The sequence below is a fragment of the Colius striatus genome, chromosome W (genome assembly GCF_028858725.1).
Source record: "Colius striatus isolate bColStr4 chromosome W, bColStr4.1.hap1, whole genome shotgun sequence".
NCBI classification, from domain to species: domain Eukaryota; kingdom Metazoa; phylum Chordata; class Aves; order Coliiformes; family Coliidae; genus Colius; species Colius striatus.
In genome coordinates, this window is record NC_084789.1 from 7,979,996 (window position 1) to 8,001,645 (window position 21,650).

The 21,650-nt window shown below is 45.5% G+C and overlaps 1 long non-coding RNA gene across 2 annotated transcripts; it reads left to right on the forward strand.

The window, feature by feature from the left end:
- Positions 1 to 4,054: 4,054 nt before the first annotated feature.
- Positions 4,055 to 21,618, forward strand: LOC133628503 (uncharacterized). 2 transcript variants are annotated; one of them, XR_009820731.1, is made up of 3 exons: positions 4,055 to 5,496; positions 6,662 to 8,386; positions 19,894 to 21,618. It is a non-coding gene; the product is annotated as an uncharacterized LOC133628503 (long non-coding RNA). The 2 variants fall into 2 exon arrangements; XR_009820730.1 differs by lacking the exons at positions 4,055 to 5,496; positions 6,662 to 8,386 and adding an exon at positions 8,425 to 9,245.
- The last annotated feature ends 32 nt before the right edge of the window (positions 21,619 to 21,650 follow it).

A 21,650-nucleotide genomic window follows, 5' to 3' on the forward strand; every position in this document is an offset into this window, starting at 1 on the left:
AAAGTCTAGTTTGCTTTCTCTCAGCTTCCTCCTCTCCTCACATAATTTCTCAAGCCAATCAGTTGGGGTTTCGTCTTTTCTCTGTCTCTCATTGAATGCTTTGTTAATATTCCGTCCTCGGGGAACAGACTCTCTGATTCCCTGGACAATGATGGCTCGGAGGTCTGCCATATGGACTCTGTGCTCCGCCATCTGATTATTCCAATTGGGCCTTTGCAAGGGCCATTTCACATCTGCGGTTGGTCCTGCCTTGTGCTGTTGATCCCAGATTCTCATTCCTGATAGTTCATCCCAAGTATAGAGATTTGGCCCTAAGAACTGATCTAATCTCTTAGACACACCCAGAGAATCTTCTAACAAACTCCCCATCTCCTTTTTTTAATTTTCTCACATCCCCGGTATTCAAGGGCACAGCTATATAACCAACCCCTGGTCCTCCTATCTGAGCTCCTGCTCCTGCATTCACAACGGGGACTTCCCTCAAGGTAAATAACCCCTCCTCAGCCCTTCCCTCCCGAGTCTTACTCCTCGTCAAGGGGCCCGGAGGTTTCAGTTCTAACTCGGAGTTTTTGTCCCGATGCTCTACTTCTGGAGGAACGAGACTCACCCCTGCCTCGGGCAGGGGGGAGGTGGAAGAGGTAAAATCGGAGGACCAGGCTCAATAGTTGGTGGAACATATGGGGGAGGCCAAATCTCCTCTTCGGGTGGGCTCTTAGCTTTCTTTTCCCTAAGAGCGAACAAGGATACCTTATCAGAAGGTTGGGGTGTCTAGAGACTCGCATATTCAATTTCCTCTTGGGTAACGGTCTTCTTATCATTTACCCACAAATTGAGGTCTGCGCATAACCAATCCTCAAAAGATCCAAATATGGGCCAAATAATATGGGGATTTCCTAATGACTTCCCCCCCACACTTCCATACAGTAATGCACCATCTTTTCCTTACTCTTTTGTCTTCTACGGGGAGAATCATTCCAAAATTTTATCATCATCCCCAGAGGACATTCCTGGGGAATATCTGGCAGCCTATCCCTATGGCCACCCATGGGATCAGAGGGCTTGCTCTTCCTCTGTCCCATCTTCCAGAGTGTCCTTGACTCGTTCCCACAATCATTCCCCTCGGTCGTGACCCACGCCCTCGCGGGCAATGGGAACTGCACTACTGGAGGGTCCACACTCGCTTGGTCTCCTTGAGACCTCTCAGTCACTCGCACTCTAAGAAACTCACCCCGACCGAACGGAACCACGCAAATACTTACTCAATTCACAGTCTTCGTTTGGATCTTCGTGCACAAAAATTATGGGGTACTGCAGGTTTATTTGCTTATTTGACAAATTTTGAGGGGGTTCGGAATACAGAGATTGGCAAGGGAATTTCCCACACCAGGGCCATCCGCAGATGGGGTGCCCCCCTAGTCCAGGAATTCAATACCAAATCTACTTGTATCCGAGTCACGACACCAAATTGTTATAGATTGCTGTGATAAAGTTCACTAGCCAATTTAAGTGACTCATGGATCAAATGTATTAAGCAAGGGGCAAATAAGCAAAACAGCGCTGGGCAGCCAGGAGACTGCTCCACCAACGGCTCGCGACCCCCCCCCCCCCCCCTCCCCGTATCAGAGTCCTTTTATACAGTCCTTATTGGTCAGGTCGCTCCCTGGTGTACTCTGCGCATGTGCCCGTCTTGTTACTTCTGCCTCCTGGTGGTCGTAGGGATGGTCGCTGGGATGAAGTCAGTAGTCTTCCTCTAGTGACCCACTCATGAACTCTTCTCTTGGCTCTTATCAGCTCATGCGCAACCTATTGTACCTCCTATAAGCACCTTAGCCAACTGCACCTGTGCACATTGTAGAAACTTTACAGTTAAAATTTTACAAGACTTTTACAATGACTTTAAACGGTTCCTTGCACAACTATTCTTTCATGATTTGATTAATGAACATGACCTTTTCCATTACAATATTTTCAGACCAAATTAATAACTTGCTAGTGAATGTTCTTTATCAATAATATTATAGGAAAATATATGCTGAATTCAGTGGCCCAAGAGAGATAAGATTATTGCTGCTCCATGTCCCCAGATCCAACCAGTAGCACGGTCAAAGATGTATTCCCAGCAAGTGCACACACACAAACCTCACACTACATCTACATGCAGACATATATACATGACCAGATCACAGACAGACACTCAGATTACTCACATAAACACAAACACCACCAATGGTCTCATTATGCTTCCTTCTCTGTCTGAGCAGGATGGAGGTTCACTACTGAGAATATATTGTGGAGGGTTGACTTTGACTGGCCACCAGGTACCCATCAAGTTGTTCTATCACCCCTCTCCTCAGCAGAACAAGTGAAGAAAATAAGATGAAAAAAGCTCATGGGTCAAAATAAGCAAAGGCTGTGTGTGGAAGTAAAGGAAAAGAAAAATATTCTGTACTTCTCATCAGCCAGCAATGTCCAGAAACTTCCTGGGAAGCAGGGCCTCAGGACATGTAGCAGTTGCTTCAGAAGACAAATGCTAATAAATGTCCCCCCATGCTCCTTTCCCCTTAGCTTTTATTGCTGAGCAGATGTCATATGGTATGGAATATCCCTTTGGTCAGTTTGGGTCAGCTGTCCTGGCCATATCCCTTCCCAATCTCTTGCCCACCCCGAGCCTATTGGCCTTTGATTGGAGAGTTTGGAGAGACAGCCTTAATTCTGTGGGAGCACTTCTCAGCAGCAGACAAAACACTGGTGTGTTATTGATACCATTCTAACTATAACTGCATAGCATGGCACTGTGAGGACTGCTATGGTGAAAATTAATTCCATCTCAGCCAGACCAAATACTGTCAGCGACATTGCTGCCTTTGGGTTTCAGACTGTTTTCTGACTTGGAGGCTTAGGTATTTTAAGACTGTTGTTTTACCTATTCCCTTTTAAAGAAAGTACTTGAAAACACATGCTATTAGAGAAATATGGTGATCATGATATTTCCATAGGTCCTTGTCATGGATTTGTGTGGAGCTGCTTTTTGCTTGATAATGGGATGAGGGGACTGCAGTGCTGCCCCTGTAAGAAGTTCTTGAAACTTTCCCCTGGCTCACAGGTGGACTCACCTCCAACCTGGCTGGGACAATCTGGCACCTCTGCGATCATTATTTAAGAAGAGAAATCTGCAGTAGAAGTGGAGATGGAGGAGTGGTATAAGATGGAGGCAACCATGTAGACCCCCACAGTCAGAGAAGACGAAGCACCAGACTGGAGACGCCTCTGCAGTCCATGACAAGAACACAAGACCGTGCCCCTGCAACCCATGGAGGGCAATGGCAGGACTGCAGATCCAGGAGTGCTTGTGGGCTGCAGAGGAGACCCACACAGGAGGCAGAGAAGAGCTGCAGCCCTCAGGATGAACACATATCAGAGCGACCTGTGCAGGGCTGTCTGGCATGTGAGGGACCCCGCGCTGGAGCAGGGAGGACCGGCGAGGAGTCTACCTGCCTTGAGGCGAGACAAGTGGCAGGAGCCATCAGGAAAAGACTGACTGAAACCCCCATTCCCTGTCCCCCTGAGCCATTCAGGAGGGGGAGGAGTTAAAGACACAGGGACCAGGGCTCTGAGCCTGGGTAGAGGGGAGGGGAAGGTGGTCTTAAAGGGCTGGTTGTGCTCTTCATCATTGAACCACTCTGTGTTGTTTTCTGTTTGTTATGTTTTGGGGTTTTATGTTTTTAGTTGTTGTTGGATTAAATTAATTGTTGTTTTCTTCACCAAGTTGAGTAGTCCTGTCTGTTTTGCCCAGGACCATAAGTGGCAATTGAGCTCTCCCTGTCCTTAGGGAGTTCCAAAGGCCCTTGGTATTTATGGCTGATCATGGTCCTTCGTTCCTAGATGAGCCTAAACCGTGACATTCCTCTAAAATTAGTGAAGGCAACAGTGTCACATACTGCATTGTAAATTGTCCTGGTTTAGCAAGGAGCAGCTTTTGGCTTGGTAACAGGGGGAGCGGGTTGCAGTGAAGATCCTCCCCCGGCTCCTAGGTTCAGACCCACCTCCGGCCCGGCTGGGCCAATCTGGCGCCTCTGCGATCACTATTTAGGGGACGGGAATTTGAAATGCGAGTCGGGAGGTGGAGAGTGATACAAGATGGAGGCCACCACGCGGATCCTTCAGCCAGAGAAGGAGGAAGGAACGAGAAGCAGTAGACCGGAGACCCTTCTGCAAGCCGTGGCGAGAATACAAGCTGTGCCCCTGAAACCTATGGAGATTCGTGGCAAGACTGAGAGCCACCAACAGCTCCGTGTGGGTGAGCCCGGACGGGCGGGGGACTGTGTGGGGAGATGGCCATGGCCCAGGCCGTGCTGGAGAGCCTGCGCGCCGCAGAGCAGCCCCACACGAGAGGCAGAGAGGAGCTGCAGCCTTTGGAATAAGTGCGCATCGGAGCAGCCCGTGCAAGTCTGCCATGCTTGTGAGTTACCCCACGGACTTGCAGGGAGGACTGGTGTGGAGTTCACCCGTCCTGAGGAGGGACAAACGGCAGAAGCTCTCGGAAACCGACTAACTGAACCCCCCACTGCCTGCCCCCCCCGAACCGTTCGGGGGGGAGCAAGGTAAAAACACCGGGATCAGGGCTCTGAACCCGGGAAGAGGGGAGGGATGGCAAGAAGGTGTTCTTAAAAAGGCTAGTTGGACTCTTCATTGATGTATTACTCTGGGTTGTTTCATTTTGGTTATGTTTTGGTTGATTTTGCATTAAATTATTTTTCTGTTTTCTTCCCCAAACCGAGTAGCCTGGTCTGTTTTGTCCTGAACCTTAAGCGGCAATTAAGCCCTCCCTGCCCTCGAGCAATCCTCAGCCTCGAGGCTAATCGTGGCCTTTGTTCCCTGATGGGCCTAAACCACTTAAATATTTCAAGATGGTCCTCAATGAGAAGGAATAAGCAAAGGAAGATGAATCAGGACTAGTAAAAATGCAAATTATCTCATTGCTTATGAGATGAAATGCATTCTTGCCAGTCCTGATTCATCTTTTTTCTTAAAAACACACAAACAGAAAGGCTTCCTAGATTTTTGTTATGTTTCTTGGTTTAAATTTTGCAAAGAGTTATCTTCATAGAATCATAGATTCAAAGGTTAGTCTTTTATTTCCCTTTTTCTGACCACTTTTCACACCTAACCAGTAGGTAATTTAAAGCACTCATTTTACCTTTATAAATGTCAATCTGATAATGCAGTGGTTTTGCTGTATTATTGCTTATTATGTTTTTGCCTTTTAGGTGCCAAGCTGGATTCAGTGGAGCAAGATGTACTGAAAAGCTGCTTATGACAATCCTAAACCAATAAAGTATACTAAAATAATCTCAACTTTTTTCCCCCAAATTACAGCAAGTGTTTTCATGTTTCAGTTGGAACTGGAATCTTTAATATGGAGAAGCCTGGCAGATTGATTATATCACACTACCATGAACCTGCTACAGCAAGCACCATTTGCTTACAATGGTGGAAGTGAGTATTGGATGGTTGGAAATGTACCCTGTGACTCATGCCACTACCTGATATACCATCTTGGGCCATGAAAAGCAAGTTTTATGGCAACACAACATTCCAGAAACAATTGAATCAGACAACAGGATAATTTCCCAAAGAACCTCATAAATAGTCTGGGTTATTCTTGAGGAAAAGGCAAACCCATTCATGAAATTGGGTTTGCTCAAGGATCTGAATACACTTGGTGGGTAATGCAGAAGTATGGGGGAGTCAAATGTGTACCTCAATGTGATCCAATTCTGGATGAAAATAACCTAGTTGCATGGTGGCAGCATTACATGATGTCGTTATGATCACTGCTGTGACTGCCATATATCAAAGGTATTACAGCAGTGTCATGATTTTGTGTGGAGTCATTTCTGGTAATGGGGAAAGGGCTGTAAAGATGGCTCCTGTAAGAAGTTTCTCAAAACTCTCCACATCTCTGAGTTAGACCCACTTCTGGGGCTGAGCCAATTAGGCACCTCCACGAACACTTTTTAAGAAGCCAGAAGAGGAAGGTTCTTCCTGTTCCTTCTTGTTCTTCCTTCCTTCTTTTCCAACCAGTTGTGGTGCAAGGAGTTGGAATCACAGAATCACAAAATCTCAAGGCCTGGAAGGGACCTTGAAAGATGATCTAGTCCAATCCCCCTGCCAGAGCAGGACCACCTAGAGTAGGTCACACAGGAACTCATCCAGGTGGGTTTTGAATGTCTCCAGAGACATTCAACATCCAGAGACTCAACAATCTATCTGGGCAGCCCATTCCAGTAGTCCTCACAGTGAAGATGTTTATCTTTATGTTTGTTTGGAACCTCTTATGTTCTACCTTGTACCAGTTGCCCCTTGTCCTATTGTGGGAACAAAGAACTAGTAATTGGCAAAAAATGTAAACCGACCTTCAAAGCATGAGACTGATTGTGGACAAATGAGGTAATGTTACAGAATGCCCTAGTGAGAGTGTGAGAAGCAGCAGTGTGAGAGTGGAAAACAGGCAAAGTCTGAAAGGTCAACAGGATGTAAAAACAAAAACAGATATTATGTAATTTTGACAATAAATTGGGGGCTTACATACAGCATGGTAGGGCTTGCTCATGGAAATGCTCCCCCTTCAGCAAACCAGAGTGTGTTTGATATGTTTCAGCATGTCACCCTGATCCCGGCTGGCCCGAGACCAGCAAGTGGTGTGAGGTGAAGTAGTCAGCAGCATGCTCATATGCCGAAGAGGAATGATGTCCAGATCAAAACATTTTTTTTTTTCCTCTGCCCCTGGTGAGTAACAGACAGCAGCGCCTGTCTATGGGAAGCTATCGGCATACATAAGTTCAGAAGGAGTTTTCTTTTGTCTCTTTCTCTCATCGAGCCTTTGGGGGGAGCCCAAAGCTAATGTAGCTTGTCTGTGCCCCTCCCCCTTTCCCCCCCCCCCCCCCCTTGCCACCAACAACCACTCTCTTTCTCTCTCTCTCTTCCTCTCTCTTAAATCATGCCTTTCTAAGGAAAGGCATTTTCCTTAGAAATCCAGCTTTTCTAAGGAACAAAAGTTGTATATGCAAGCTTTAAAGCAGCTATTACAGGCTGTTCACTGTTCAGTAACAGATGATCAATTGCGTGAGTTGTTGCACTGTATTGGGAGATATTGTACATGGTTCCTGGCAGAAGGGAGCATAGATTTAGCATTATGGTACAAGGTGGGGCAAGAGTTTAAAACTAAAAAGGAGACGGGGCTTGCAATTCCCGTCTTGTTGAGTTTACATGGTAATTGATTTATATAGTTTTACAACCTCTGGTGGGAGAGGTAACAGAACCCCTTGAGATCCCATCTCAGCAAAAGAAAGAAGTAACACCCAGTGCTTCCCTCTGAGAAAAACAATATCTGGGATGCAAAGGGTAAAGCTTACCTCCCCCAACCTGAAACTCCCCCTCCCTAAGGCATCCCTGGTAGAAATCCAGGGAAAAGAGTCTGTTTTAGAGACATGTTTTAGATAAGCATTAAATAATGGGGACCCTGTGGCATTTCCAGTGATGTTAAGACCCCACCAACAGCTACGGCACTTTTTTAAGAGCTGCGGAAAAGCATCAAGGAGAGGGGGCCTCAGAGTCCATTTACAGTGAGTATATTGGAGGGAATCTCTAACGGATATGAATTGGTCCCATGGGACTGGCAAGCAGTGTTAACGCCAGCGTGGTATTTCATTTGGAGAACAGAGTATATGGATCTTTGTACTCAGCAATCCATGGAAAATTTGACTGACGGCACACTGATAGGTGATGAGATGCCAGTATTTTACATATATTCCCTCTCCTGGACAATGGAGCTGAAGTTACTGTATTGCATAATGATATCAATAATAAAAAGCTGTATCACAGATATGTGGATTGGAGGCAAGTTCGACCCCGCCCTCCAAGCTGAGGTTGCCTTAACAATAGGAAATGCTATGCCATTTATTACTATACTGTTAATTGCTCCAATTAAGGAGTATGTTTTCAGTACTAAAGTATTGGCAGGACACATGGTGGAAATTTAAAATTGTCTTTTTTTTTTTCTCTCTTTTTTTTTTTTCGTTGTTGTAGGGGTCCGGAAGATCTCGGGTTGTAACGTGAGAGGTGGAGGGTACAGAAGAGGTAGGCACGGGTGGAGTGAAAGGAGGTGCTTGTGTTAGCAGATAAAAGCACATGGCATAAACAATTAGTTGGAATAAAGTATCATCCATACTGTGTATGAAGTGATCTTGTCCCCTCAGCGGGGGTGGGCTGAGGTGTGCGGGCGGCCTGGTGATGTTGTCGGTAGCGGCAACATATGGTGACCCCGACGTGATCAGCGGAACGCAGGACGTCCGCTGCCATGGCACAGTTGGAACAGGTGATTAAGGTACTCAAGGCGGTGGCGCTTGAGGTGGGCGAGGGGATTAATCGTGAGCCCATAGCCACGTGCATCCTATGGATGCGGAGGCGGGGTGTGGTACAGGCATCCACAAAGTTATTAAGTGTCCAGATATGGACGGTGGTAGAGGAAGAGATGTTACAGACTGCCTTAGCGGGGACCAAGGGAATGGATCAGCATCTTAAAGCGTGGGGGGAGATTAAGAGGACTCTGTCTAAGGCAGCAGAGGAGAAACACTTTTTGTTGTTGGCGCAGGAAGCTATCCGGGGGGAGGGGCGGAAAGCGCAGACAGAGTTTGTAGTGATCAGGAGGCTCAAACGAGCGTGGAAGTGGAGAATCTGGGGGCGCAGACGGGTCCGTCGCTGTGTGGGGATACGGAATGTAATAAACTTGACAGCGAGGAGGAGAGTGAAGGGTGCGGCCCCGGAGCAGAGCCCCCACGGGAGAGCTGCTTCCCAGTCGAGCCCCGCCCGCCGGGTTACCCCTGGGACGAGTTGTAGAGGATGCGGATGGGGGATGCCGAGCGGGCGGAGTCGGGCGGGGGTACGGTGCAGGATGATCAGGGGAGAGTGGTGGGGCGCGACCCCGTGTTAGACTGGGCACCATCGGGCACGCGAGGGGAGACAAAGAAAAAACGCAGGGGGGAGTAATACCGACTGCGCCGGGGCGAGCGGTGCCGAGAGGAAGGAAAAATCAGCTGCGCCACGAGTCACCAAAGATGGCGCCTGAAGGAAGTGAGGCGGGAGAAATGAGGAGTATCAGCTGCGTCACCGGCCACCAAAGATGACGCCTGGACGAGGAGGGGACCGAGTACAGGGAGGTGGCCGGACATCGCTGCTGATGGGAGGTAGAGAGTAACAGCGTTATTTGCTTTTGCTTCGCTTCTCGCGCCCGCGGCTTTGCTGCTTCTTTATGAAACTGCTTTTATCTCAAAAAAAAAAAAAAAAAAAAAGTTCTCCTCTACACAAGAGTTTTTACAAAGTCAAGGAGGCAAAAAGGACCCAGCGCAGCCGAGAGCAGAGTGAGGCCTGCCGCCGCCCCCCCCCCCCCCGACCCCATGCGCCGACACCACCGGCCTCAGCCCTCACGGACCATCCTTTCCATCCTCAATCCGTTGCCTATGATGAATAGTGTTGATGAATAGTGGTTTTCTTACAGTGGAAAATTTCTAAGGTGTTTTAGGTGTCAGGAATGGAACTTGGAAGAACAGAACATTTTGGCATTGAAAAGTCAGTGACACATTAAAAAAAAAAGAAGGTGAAGAAGGTTTATAAAAAGTGGTTTATGTTTTGGACTCATTGGTAAAAGATTTTTTTTTTTATCAGGAGTAAAAAATGGATTTTGTCATACTGTTGATGCTTCAAATGATTGTGGTAAATGGGTTTAGGCAATTTCAACAACCCAAGCAAAACATGTGGGTTACACTGGCCAAAGCAATCAATCAGTCTACAATATGTTTATCAATGGCCACTCCAGATAATCCTTTTTCTACCTGTTTGGTGGGAGTTCCATTAGATGTGGCACAATGGCCTGTACCAAATGCATTAAAACCAAATCCCTTAGTTAAGGGTAATGGCAAAGTTGACAACTGGGATTTGATCATTTCATGGTTACCAACAATAACAACAGAGCCACAGGAGTTAGAATTATTTGGATCTATAAAGATGGATTTTTGTGTTATGTTTCATTTTACCAACAATACCAAAAAATTTTAGACAGAATGTATATCTCATCCCGGCTGTGTAAAAGAACACGACATCTTGGTGCAATTATACTTCACCAAAAAGATCCAGGTCTTGTCTTGTGCCTGTACAGTTACCAAAGGGAATTTGTCTGATTTGTGGGGACCAGGCATGGCCTGGAATACCCTCGAGATCACAAGGGGGACCGTGCAGTTGGGACGACTGACGATCTTGATGCCTAATCACACAATGATTTGGAAACATCGTCATCCAAAACGATTTGTGCGTGCATTTACTAGCGAATGTGATGACCATGTTACCCTTTGCTCTCCCTCAGCAATAATAGCAACTAGTATATCTGCTCCAGGTGTAAGAGTATCTGCTTTATGAACTCAGCTATGCAAATTAGGATGCTGGCTTAGCAAACAAAGTAATCAAACCTCAATGACATTAGAAGGCTTGATTAGTGATGTAAGTAGTATTAGACATGCAACCTTGCAAAATAGAGCTGCTATAGATTTTTACTTTAAGCACAAGTGTAATAATTTTGTTTGTCAGCTGTGCTTTTTTCTTCAGTGTATAAAAAGAAGCTTACCAGGCATGAGTTGCTCAAAAAGAAAAACGGGGAATTGTGGAGAAATTTCTGTCTGAAAGAAGCCACGCTCTTAGATTCAAGGAAAGGCTGCGAGAACTGGGGCTGTTTAGTCTAGAGAAGAGGAGACTGAGAGGAGATCCCTTCCAACCCCTACCATTCTATCATTCTATGATAAGGCTGGCCTTATCCTTATTGATTAGGCCGGCCCTTGGGAAGCCCAGTCCAGCAAGGACAATAGGATGGCCAAGACAGCAGAGGACTTGCCCTGGATGGAAGAGGATGAGGTTAAAGACTTGTTGGTCAATCTTAAGGCTCATAAGTCTATGGGTCCTGATGGAATGCATCCTAGAGTGCTGAGGGAGGTGGTTGATGTGATTGGTAAGCCTCTCTGCATCATTTTTGATCATGGAGAACAGGCAAGGTGCTTTAAGACTGGAGAAAGACCAATGTCACTCCAGTCTTCAAAAAGGGCAGGAAGGACGACTCAGGAAACTGCAGGCCAGTCAGCCTCACCTCCATCCCTGGAAAGGTGATGGAACAACTCATCCTGAATGTTATCACTAAACATGAATGAAAAGATGGTTATTAGGGGCAGTCAACATGGGTTCACCAAGGGGAAATCCTGTTTGACCCACCTGATAGCCTTCTATGAGTGCATAACTGGCTGGCTAAATGAGGGGAGAGCAGTGGATGTCACCTATCTTGACTTCAGTAAGGCTTTTGACACTATCTCCCATAACATGCTCATCAGAAAGCTCAAGCAGTGTGGCTTGGATAAGGGGACAGTGAGGTCGATAGCTGGCTGAATGACAGAGCCCAGAGGGTGGTGATCAATGGCACAGAATCGAGTTGGAGCCTGTGGCCAGTGGAGTTCCACAGGGATGGGTTCTGGGGCCAGTCTTGTTCAACATCTTCATCAACCACCTGGATAAGGTTCAGGACAAAACAGACCAGGCTACTCGGCTTGGGGAAAAAAACAGAAAAGAATTTAACGCAACATCAACTGAAAACATAACCTTAAAACCCCCAAACATAACCAAAATACAACAACACAGAATGGTACAACAATGAAGAGTCCGACCAGCCCTTTAAGACCACTTTCCCCCCACTCCTCCCCTCTTCCCGGACTCAGAGCCCTGATCCCGGTGTTTTTACCTCCTCCTCCCTTGAATGACTCAGGGGGGCAGGGAGTGGGGGTTTCGGTCAGTCTATTCCTGATAGCTTCTGCCATTTGTCCCTCCTCAGGGCAGGTGGGTCCTCTCCAGTCTTCCCTGCAAGTCCATGGGGTACCTCACACACACGGCAGCCCTGCACGGGCTACTACGACGTGCATTTATCCCAAAGGCTGCAGCTCATTTCTGCCTCTTGTGTGGGTCTGCTCTGAGGCCCGCAGGCTCTCCAGCACAGCCTGTGCCATGGCCGCCTCCCCACACAGTCCCTCGCTCGTCCGGGCTCACTCACACAGAGTTGCTGGTAACTCTCAGTCCTGCCATGGCCCTGCATGGGTTGCAGGGGTACAGCCTGCATTCTCCCCACAGCTTGCAGAGGGGTCTCTGGTCTGGTGCTCCTTCCTTCCTCCATCTCTGACTGTGGTGTCCGCATGGTTGCCTCCATCTTGTATCACTCTTACACCTCCTACCAGCACTTCAAATTCCCATCCCTAAATAGTGATCGCAGAGGCATCGGATTGGCCCAGCCGGGCTGCAGGTGGGTGTGAACCCAGGAGCCGGGGGAGAGTCCAAAAACTCTTTACCAGGTCTTCACTGCAACCTGCTCCCCCTGTTACCAAGCAAAAGCTGCTCCTTGCTAAACCCTGACAACCCTCAACAAGTTTGCTGATGACACCAAACTGGGAGGAATGTCTGATTCACCAGAGTCTGTGCTGCCATTCAACAGGATCTTGACTGGCTTGAGAGATGAGCAGAGAAGGAACCTCATGAGGTTCAACAAGGACAAGGGCAGAGTCCTGCATCTGGGAAGGAACAAATTCCCGCACCAGTACAGGCTGGGGGTCAAATTGCTGAAGAGCAGCTCTGCAGAGAGAGACCTGGGAGCTCTGATTGATAATAAACTAAACATGAGCCAACAATATGCCCTTGTTGCCAAGAAAGCCAATGGCATTCTGGGATGTATCAATAAGAGTGTGGGCAGCAGGTCAAGGGAGGTTCTTCTCCCTCTCTACTGTGCCCTGGTGAGGCCTCATCTGGAGTACTGTGTCCAGTTCTGGGCTTCCCAGCTCAAGAGGGACAGAGAACATCTGGAGAGAGTCCAGTGCAGGGCCACCAAGATGATCAGGGGAGTGGAACATCTTTCATACGAGGAAAGGCTGCGGGAACTGGGGCTGTTTAGTCTAGAAAAGAGGAGACTGAGGGGAGATCTTATTAACATTTATAAATATCTAAATGGTGGGTGTCAGGAGGTTGGGACATCCCTTTTTTCTGTTGTAGCTAGGAATAAGACAAGGGGTAATGGGAAGAAGCTGGAACACAAAAAATTCCACTTAACTATAAGAAAAAACTATTTTACTGTGAGGGTGATGGAGCAGTGGAACAGGCTGCCCAGAGGGGTTGTGGAGTCTCCTTTCTTGGAGATCTTCAAGACCCGCCTGGACATGTTCCTATGTGACCTGATCTAGGCGAACCTGCTTCTGCAGGGGGATTGGACTAGATGATCTCTAAAGGTCCCTTCCAACCCCTACCATTCTATGATTCTATGATGTAATTGGAAATTATGTAATGCTGCCACATGCCACACCTGTGGGTCTGAAAGAGGAAACGCATGAGGAGGCAGAAGGAGAGATAAGAGATAGACTGCCTCCCACTCTTATTTCTATGAGAACTCATAACAAAACGACTCCAATTATTCAAGCCCCATTGTGGGAAGCAATGGGACCAATAGGAGCCACCCAAATTAAAGTACCTTTTAGTATGAGTGAATTGGACGGATGGAAAATGGATGCTATGAATTATCGAGATGACCCACTGTGAATTGAAAAAGGATTTGATTAAATGGTCAAAAATTATGACCCTGATTGGGAAGATGTAGATTTAATGTCAGAGATATATAGATGCTTATGATTGCAATGACAGAGACTGAAAAATAGATGGTTTTGAAAACTGCCCATACCCATGTGCTGGCTCAGATTACTGCTGGAACCTTTCCAGGAGCAATATGTTCCCATGTCAGATTCTAATTGGAACCCTAATGATATTGGAGAATATTGACATTTAAAACAATATAAAAATTGGATAAATTTTGGTTTGGAAAATGCAATCTCAAAATCTGTTAATTGATCAGCATTGTATGCAGTGAAACAAGGATAAACTGAGACAAACTGAGTTTTTGGATCATTTAAGGGTGACAATGCAAAAATATACCATCCTAGATCCTTTATTGAATGCAGGGAAACAGTAGTTGGTATCATTGTTTTTGGGACAGTCATCAGAGGATATTAGGAAAAAATTGCAAAGACTAAGGGAACCTGATATATAAGATTTAGAAAAATTAATTGAGGAATTCTGGAGGGTGTATAGAAATAGAGAGGACAATGGTAGGAAGAAGTTGAGAAACACAGTATTTGCAGCATTAAGAAGGGGACAAGGGAATCAAAGGCCCTCTCGGGAAGGGGGGACAGGGGGATCAAACAATGGAAGAAGTTACAGATCATCTCTAGGGATAAACCAATGTGCATGTTGTAAAGAACAAGGACACTGGAAACAAGAATGCCCCAAACAGAAAGAAGCAAATCCAACAGTGGTTGCAGAGTTAGAATGATGGAGACCTGGGGAATCTATCCTAGGGGATCCACTGGTTAAAATAAAGCTAGGGAAACAAGACAGAGAGGTAGAATTTTTAGTAGACACAGGGGCTTCTTATTCTGTATTAAATCAACAGCTAGTACAGATGGATTGGGAATTTGTTAATGTAGTCGGGGCTATTGGCCAATCAGTAAAAGCTTTCTTTTTGAATCAGTTGCTTTTAAATTAGGAAAACAAATAGGAATACACAAGTTTTTATACAAAAAATGAGTTAAAAATTAAAGAAGATCGATTGGTTGAAATTTTAAGTCTGGCTTTAATACAAACTGAAAAGAAAAATTCGGCCTCTCGGGAGATTGCTAATGTTCTAAATCAGGTATACCCAGAAGTATGGGCATCTGGAATAACTGGCAAAGCAATGAATGCGACTCCCATCAAAGTGGAATTAAAAAAGGGGGGGCCAACTGGGTGAGAATAAAACAATATCCTCTCAAATTAGAGGATCAAAAAGGAATAAAGGAAATAAGAAACGTCTTTTTACAATTTGGACTATTAATAGAATGTGAATCTGAACCTATTTTACCTGTGAAAAAGCCTGATGGAAAAGGTTATCAATTAGTACAGGACTTAAGAGCAATAAACAAAATTGTTGAAGACCTACATCCAGTAGTGGCAAATCCATATACTTTGTTAAACAAATTAAAAGATAATCAAATATGGATTACTGCATTGGATCTAAAGGATGCCTTTTTCTGGTTAGAACTGGCAGAAGAATGTAAAAAAATGTTTGCCTTTGAATAGGAGAATCCAGACACGGACAGAAAAACACCAGTTACCTTGGATAGTGTTACCTCAGGGATTCAAAAACAGCCCCATAATTTTTGGAAACCAATTGACCCAGGAGCTCGAGATCTGTGATCCCCCATCAGAAAAGGGGACCTTGCTACAATATGTAGATGATTTATTAATTGCTACAGAAACCAGAGAGAATTGTATGCAATGGACCATAAATTTACTCAATTTTCTGGGGGCAAGTGGGTACAGTTTCCCAACAGAAGGCCCAGCTGCTGCAACCACAGGTGACCTATCTCAGATTTGAAATCTCAGGAGGACAAAGAGAAATTGGAACAGCATGAAAAGAAGCTATCTGTCGCACACTTGGATGTAGCAATGTACCTGAAGGAAAATGGACGTGGCCCACCCAGACTTTGGTTATATGAAACTGTAAGCTGCATGAGGCTCAGACAGGCCTCAGATGCAGGCCTCAGACTTTAGCTATATCAGACAGTGAACAGTGGGCATAAAGAATAGTCAAGGACGAGTTGTTTATTAGAATGTGTATGTGGGAAAGAAATTAGCTGTGTATGTGGGAAAGAAACTGTGTAAGCTTAGAATAGAAATTAGATAGAGAAGGAATTAGGTAAAGGAATTCTATGGTCATAGTTAATCTTAACAAATCACATTTTGCTATTAGGCGTGTGAACAGAGCATGATAGACTGAGCTATCCAATCATAATAGATTACATCATGTATTTAGAAAAGAACAACATATATAATGTGATTGAATGCTAAAATAAATGGCTTCTGCATTGATCATATTGGTCTGATACATAGTCCATGAGTCCCGTCCCATGAGGTGGTCCCTGCAAGTGGCACCTGAACAGGGACCCCAACTTTTTAAATGTTCATATTGAACTTTCTAAATAATTAAAAAGAAGAAGAATGCAGGGGGAAAAATGGGAAAGTCCAACTGGTTCAGAGAGAACCGCTGCAAATGAGCAGGCAGTGCACTTTACTAATACTGATGTGCCTTTACCACCCTCTGCTCCACCGACTCTGGTTGCAGCCTGCTCTAAGAGAGCTCCAGAGGGATGGGTGGAAGAAATGAATAAGAAATTGCAACTATTACAGGAGAATATGGAAAAATGGAGACTAGAAGCTGATCCAGCAGCTTCAGCTCCTACGAGACCTTCAACAGCACCACAACAGGAACCAGTTTTACCTGAACCAGGACAAAAATGGAGAGGGATCGTTAAAGATGCTTTAATAGAAGGGGTTATGTTACATGAGGCATTTCCTGTGATTATGGGGAATGAGAATCAACCAAATCAGTGGGTAAATCTTGACTGGAAATTGTTAAAAGAGCTTAAACAAGCGGTTACTCAATATGGTTTAAATTCTTCTTACACTCGAGGTTTTTTGCAATACATATTCCTGGGTATGTTGTTAACTCCATCAGATACTAATCGTATAGTACAGTTATTACTGTCGCCAGCTCAAAGACTTCATTTTCTTAATGACTAGGAGCGTCTTTGTCATGAAGTGGCTGTGGAAAATTTAAACCGTGGGCAAAATGATCTGTTATTTGGTATAACACATGAAATGTTGTTGGGAAGAGGTCCTTTTGTAAATGAACAAGTACAGGCTAGGCTTGTTGTTCAGGCTTTGCAGCTGTCTCAGTCACTAGCTTTACTAGCGTTCAAAAGTGTGCCAGAATTAGGGAAGATGGTTCCACCCTATAGCACCGTCTGTCAAAAAGATAAGGAGCCATATGGGTCTTTTTTAAACAGACTCACAGAAGCCTTGGAAAAACATCCAGACTTAGATAATGAGGTGAAAGAGGAACTTTTAGTATCACTGGCACTGGAGAATGCTAATTCACAATGCAAACGTATTCTTTATACATTGTCTAAATCTGCTACACTTGCTGAGATGTTAGAAGCCTGCTCACGGGTAGGGTCTAATGAGGAACAAGCAGAGATTTTAGCCAGTGCTTTTGCTGCAACAGTAAAGCCTTTAGTACAGCAAGGGCATGAAGGTAGAAGATTAAAGTGTTTTAAATGTAGAAAAAAATGGTCATACTAAAACTCAGTGTAAAAACAAAGCAAAAGTTTCAAACTCAGCAGAAACAAGAAATACTGGCTTTGCAGGAAATTGTGATTGTTGTGGAAAGTTTGATCACAGGGTAGGAGATTGTCATTCAAGATTTCACAGAGATGGCAGGGTGCTGGGAAACTCAATAACCAGGGTGACTGTCCCGTGCGCCACGACACAAGTACAGGATGCCTGGGTTGCCTCTCCTCCGCAACCTGAGGGAGTGCAGGAGTGGACTTGGCAATAGCAGTAGACATTACTATAGTAGACAATCAAGTTCATTGTATTTATTCCATTTGAAATGAAAGGCCCGTTAGGGTATGGCTTATGTGCTTTGTTACTTGATCGATCGTCAACATCGTGACAAGATATATTTGTATTGCCTGGGGTAATTGATGCAGACTTTGAAGGAGTCATTGGTATAATGGTACAGACCCTATGTCCACCTGTGTCAATTAAAAAAGGGTCTAAAATTGCTCAGCTTATACCATTTAAATCTATGGTGTCAAATAAAGGAGAGAAACATAGAGGGAAAGGAGATTTTGGATCCACAAGTGATCCTCAGATATTGTTTGCAATGGATATTCGTAAATCAAAGCCTGAAGATCTGGTATTACTAACTGGTCCAGATCAACAGCAGTTAAAAATACAAATGATTTTGGACACTGGGGCAGATGTTACTATTGTACCAAAGTCTCTTTGGCCTGTGACATGGCCCTTGGACAATAAAGAAGGAGGAATTTTTGGAGTTGAAGGTATCCAGTCAACTCAAATCAGTAAATCAGTTATTAGTTTCACAATGTCAGATGGTTCAATTGCTCAGACACGACCATGTTTTGAATGTTAATATTGCTGTCATGGTTTGACATGACAGCCTTTTCTGGTAAGGGGCTGTAAAGATGACTCCTGTAAGAAGTTGCTCACAACTCTCCCCAGCTCTGAGCCAGACCCACTTCTGGGGCTGAGCCAATTAGACGCCTCCACGATCACTTTTTAAGAAGAATCCGGAAGAGGAGGTTTTTTCCTCCTTCTTCTGCCCCTTCTTTTTTCTTCTGGCTGGTGGTGGTCCAAGGTCAGTGATGAAAGAGAAGAGGAGATGTGCTGTAGCAGAGACTCCCCTGGTGAAGCTGAGATTCATTTTCATTTCTTTAAAGACCCCGCGTCAGCGGTAGAGATGCATTTTGATAATGACCCCATATCAGGGGCAGTGACTCATTTTGCTAAAGCTGATCCCAGACCAGGGGCAGCGATTCACTTCATTAAAGGCCCCGAGCCAGGGGCAGTGATTTTCTTCTTTAAAACTATGGCTGGAGGAGGCCGTGTCCCAAAGGAGGGACCCTTTATCACTATGGCCGGAGCAGGCCGTGTCCTGAGGAAGGGACCCAATATCCACAGCTGTAACTGTGGGGAGGAACCCACGACAAAGCAGCTCATTAAACTTATGCCCAGAAGAGGCCTTGTCCCAAGAGAGGGACCCTGTAACTGCAGAAACTGCAAACATGGCAAAGAATCCACGCCAGAGATATTCACCAAGGACTGTGTCCCATGTGAGGGACCCTGTATCGGCAGAAGCCACAACTGTTGGGAGCAACCCACACCAGAGAAGTTTGTTAAGGACTGTGTCCCAGGGGAGGAACTCCGTGTTGGAGCAGGGGAAGAATGCCAGGAGTCATCCTCATCTGAGAATACAGAAGCAGCAGAGCCCATCTGTGACAGACTGACCACATTCCCCATTCCCTGCCCCCCTGAGGCATTGAGGGGGGAGGAGGTAGAGATATCGGGAGCAGTGAGCTGGGCCCAGGAAGAGAGGAGAGATGGGGGAGGGAGATCTTAAAGTGTTGGTTGTAATTTTCTCATCATCCTACTCCCTTTTTGCTTTTATTCCATTCTGTTTCTTGTAGAATAAACTTTCCTACTTTCCTCTCTAAGTCGAGTACTGGAGTTTGTTTTGCCCAGAACCATAATTGGCAGCGAGCCCTCCCTGCCCTTGTCTAAATCCACAACAATCTTGCTTATCTTTTTTCTCCCATTTTGCTGGGGCCTCTGCCATCCTAACGAGGGTGGGAGTGAATGGGGGCACCGAGTGAGAGACTGTCGTGGTGCTGCTGTGCTAGCTGGGATGAACCACGACAATTGCCCTAGTTGACTGAGATATATTGAGCCAGCTAGGAATGAGACTGACTAACCAGCATTTTTAGTTGCGGCCATTGGGGGGATGGCCAATCCTTAAACTTCAATGGGATACTGATACTCCTGTTTGGATTGATCAATAGTCGCTAACATCTGAAAAGCTGTCCACACATAACAGTTTAGTAGAAGAGCAATTAGAGAAGGGACATATTGTTCCATCTACGAGTCCTTGGAATACGCCTATTTTTACTATTCCTAAGAAAAGTGGGAAATGGCATTTTCCTCATGATTTAAGAGCCATTAATGCTGTAATAAAAGACATGAGAGCCTTACAACCAGGGTTACCCTCACCAGTTATGCTACCTGAACATTGGGACTTATTGAGAATTGATTTAAATTATTGTTATTTTACCATTCCTTTGCATCCTGATGATTGTGAAAAATTTGTCTTTACAGTACCATCTGTGAACAAGCAGGAGCCAGGAAGATCTGAACATCTCCAACCAGACTCTCCTTATTTGTCAGCACAAGGTCCATCAGCACAGCCCTCCTCATTGGTTCGCCTGTGACAGGAAGTTGTTGTTAACCTTCTGTAGGAATCTCCTGGACTGTGTGCGCTTGGCTGTGTGGCTTTGCCAGCAAATATCAGGGGGATTGAAGTCCCCCATAAAGACCAGGGATTGTGACTGTAAGGCAGCTCTCAACTGTTCGTAGAAGGCCTCATCCACTTCCTCCTCCTGATCAGGTGGCCTGTAGCAAACTCCTACAACAATATCACCTACCTTACCTTGCCCCTTAATTTTTACCCATAAGCACTGAACCTGCCCCTCATCCCCACCCGGGCAGAGTTCAAATGCAAGTTAATTGCTCCCTCACATAGAGAGCAACTCCATCTCCGCGGTTTGTTAGTCTGTCTTTCCTGAACAATCCATAGCCCTCTACGGCTGTGCTCCAGTCATATGAGCTGTTCCACCACATCTCTGTGACCGCAATGAGGTCGTAGATCCCCATCCACACCCACATCTCCAGTTCCTCCTGCTTATTCCCCAGGCTGTGTGCATTGGTATAGAGACAACACAGGGGTTTACTCAAACACACAGGTTTCCCTGGACGGATGCAGGAGGATCCTCTCATTCTTGGCTCTCCCTCAGGGTGGTCAGTCTTCTGCATCTCAACAAGTTGTGCAGATGAGGGGCACTTATCACCACGTTCCCTGTCCTGTCCTGTTTCCCTCCTAGATAGGATAGCTTGTTCTATTTTGTTTCTCCCCCTACCCCCCAAGTTCTTTAGTTTAAAGCCCTCTTGACCAAGTTGCCAACCTATTCCCAAATATTCCAGTGCCCTTATGGGAGAGATGAATTCCATCCTGTCGTATCAAGTTATAGTCCCCAAAGAAGGATCCGTTGTCATAAAATCTGAAATCTTCCTGCCAGCACCAGCCTCTTAGCCAGGAGTTCACTTGACTGATCTTTTCATTGGTGACTTCCCCTTTACCTCTGATGAATAGAAGGGAAAATAACTTGTGCCCCCCTACCTTTGACTTGCTCTCCCAATGTTTTAAAATCCTTTTTGATTCTGGAGATATCATGCCTTATGACATCATTCATACCTACATGGAACAGAAGGGATAGTAGCCCGAGTCCCTGACGAGACATGGCACTCTCTCAGCCACATCACAGATCTTGGCTCCCAGCAGGTAGCACACCTCTTGCAACTCCTTATGCAATCGACAGATGGCTCTCCCAGTGCCTCTTAGCAATGAGTCACCCACAGCAAGCACTCTTCACTTCTTTCTGTGGTGCCCGTTACCTGTTGCTGGTGGAGCAGCTGATGGTGAATTGTTTGCTGGGATTTCCCCTTCTGCAGCTTGCTCATCTAAGTCCCCTGTGCATTGCTAAAGGTTGTCTCGCAATGATAGAGGAATCAGACCATGAAGGGTCACTTGGTGAACACTTTGAGGAAGATGAAGAAAGACCTCTAGATGAAGTAAACGACCACCTAAGTGAAAACCAAGGACATTAAATGGAAGGTGGATGGCAGTAGGGCACTGTGAAAGTGGCAATCTGAAGAAATTAAAATAACTGAAATTATGACATGATTTGTGACTGTTGGGGAGGGAATATGATAATCACTTTTGAAATCGTGTAACTTTTTGGGAATAAATATGGGTTTGTTGTTTAACTTAGTTATGCATGTTTAGTGGAGATATCCCC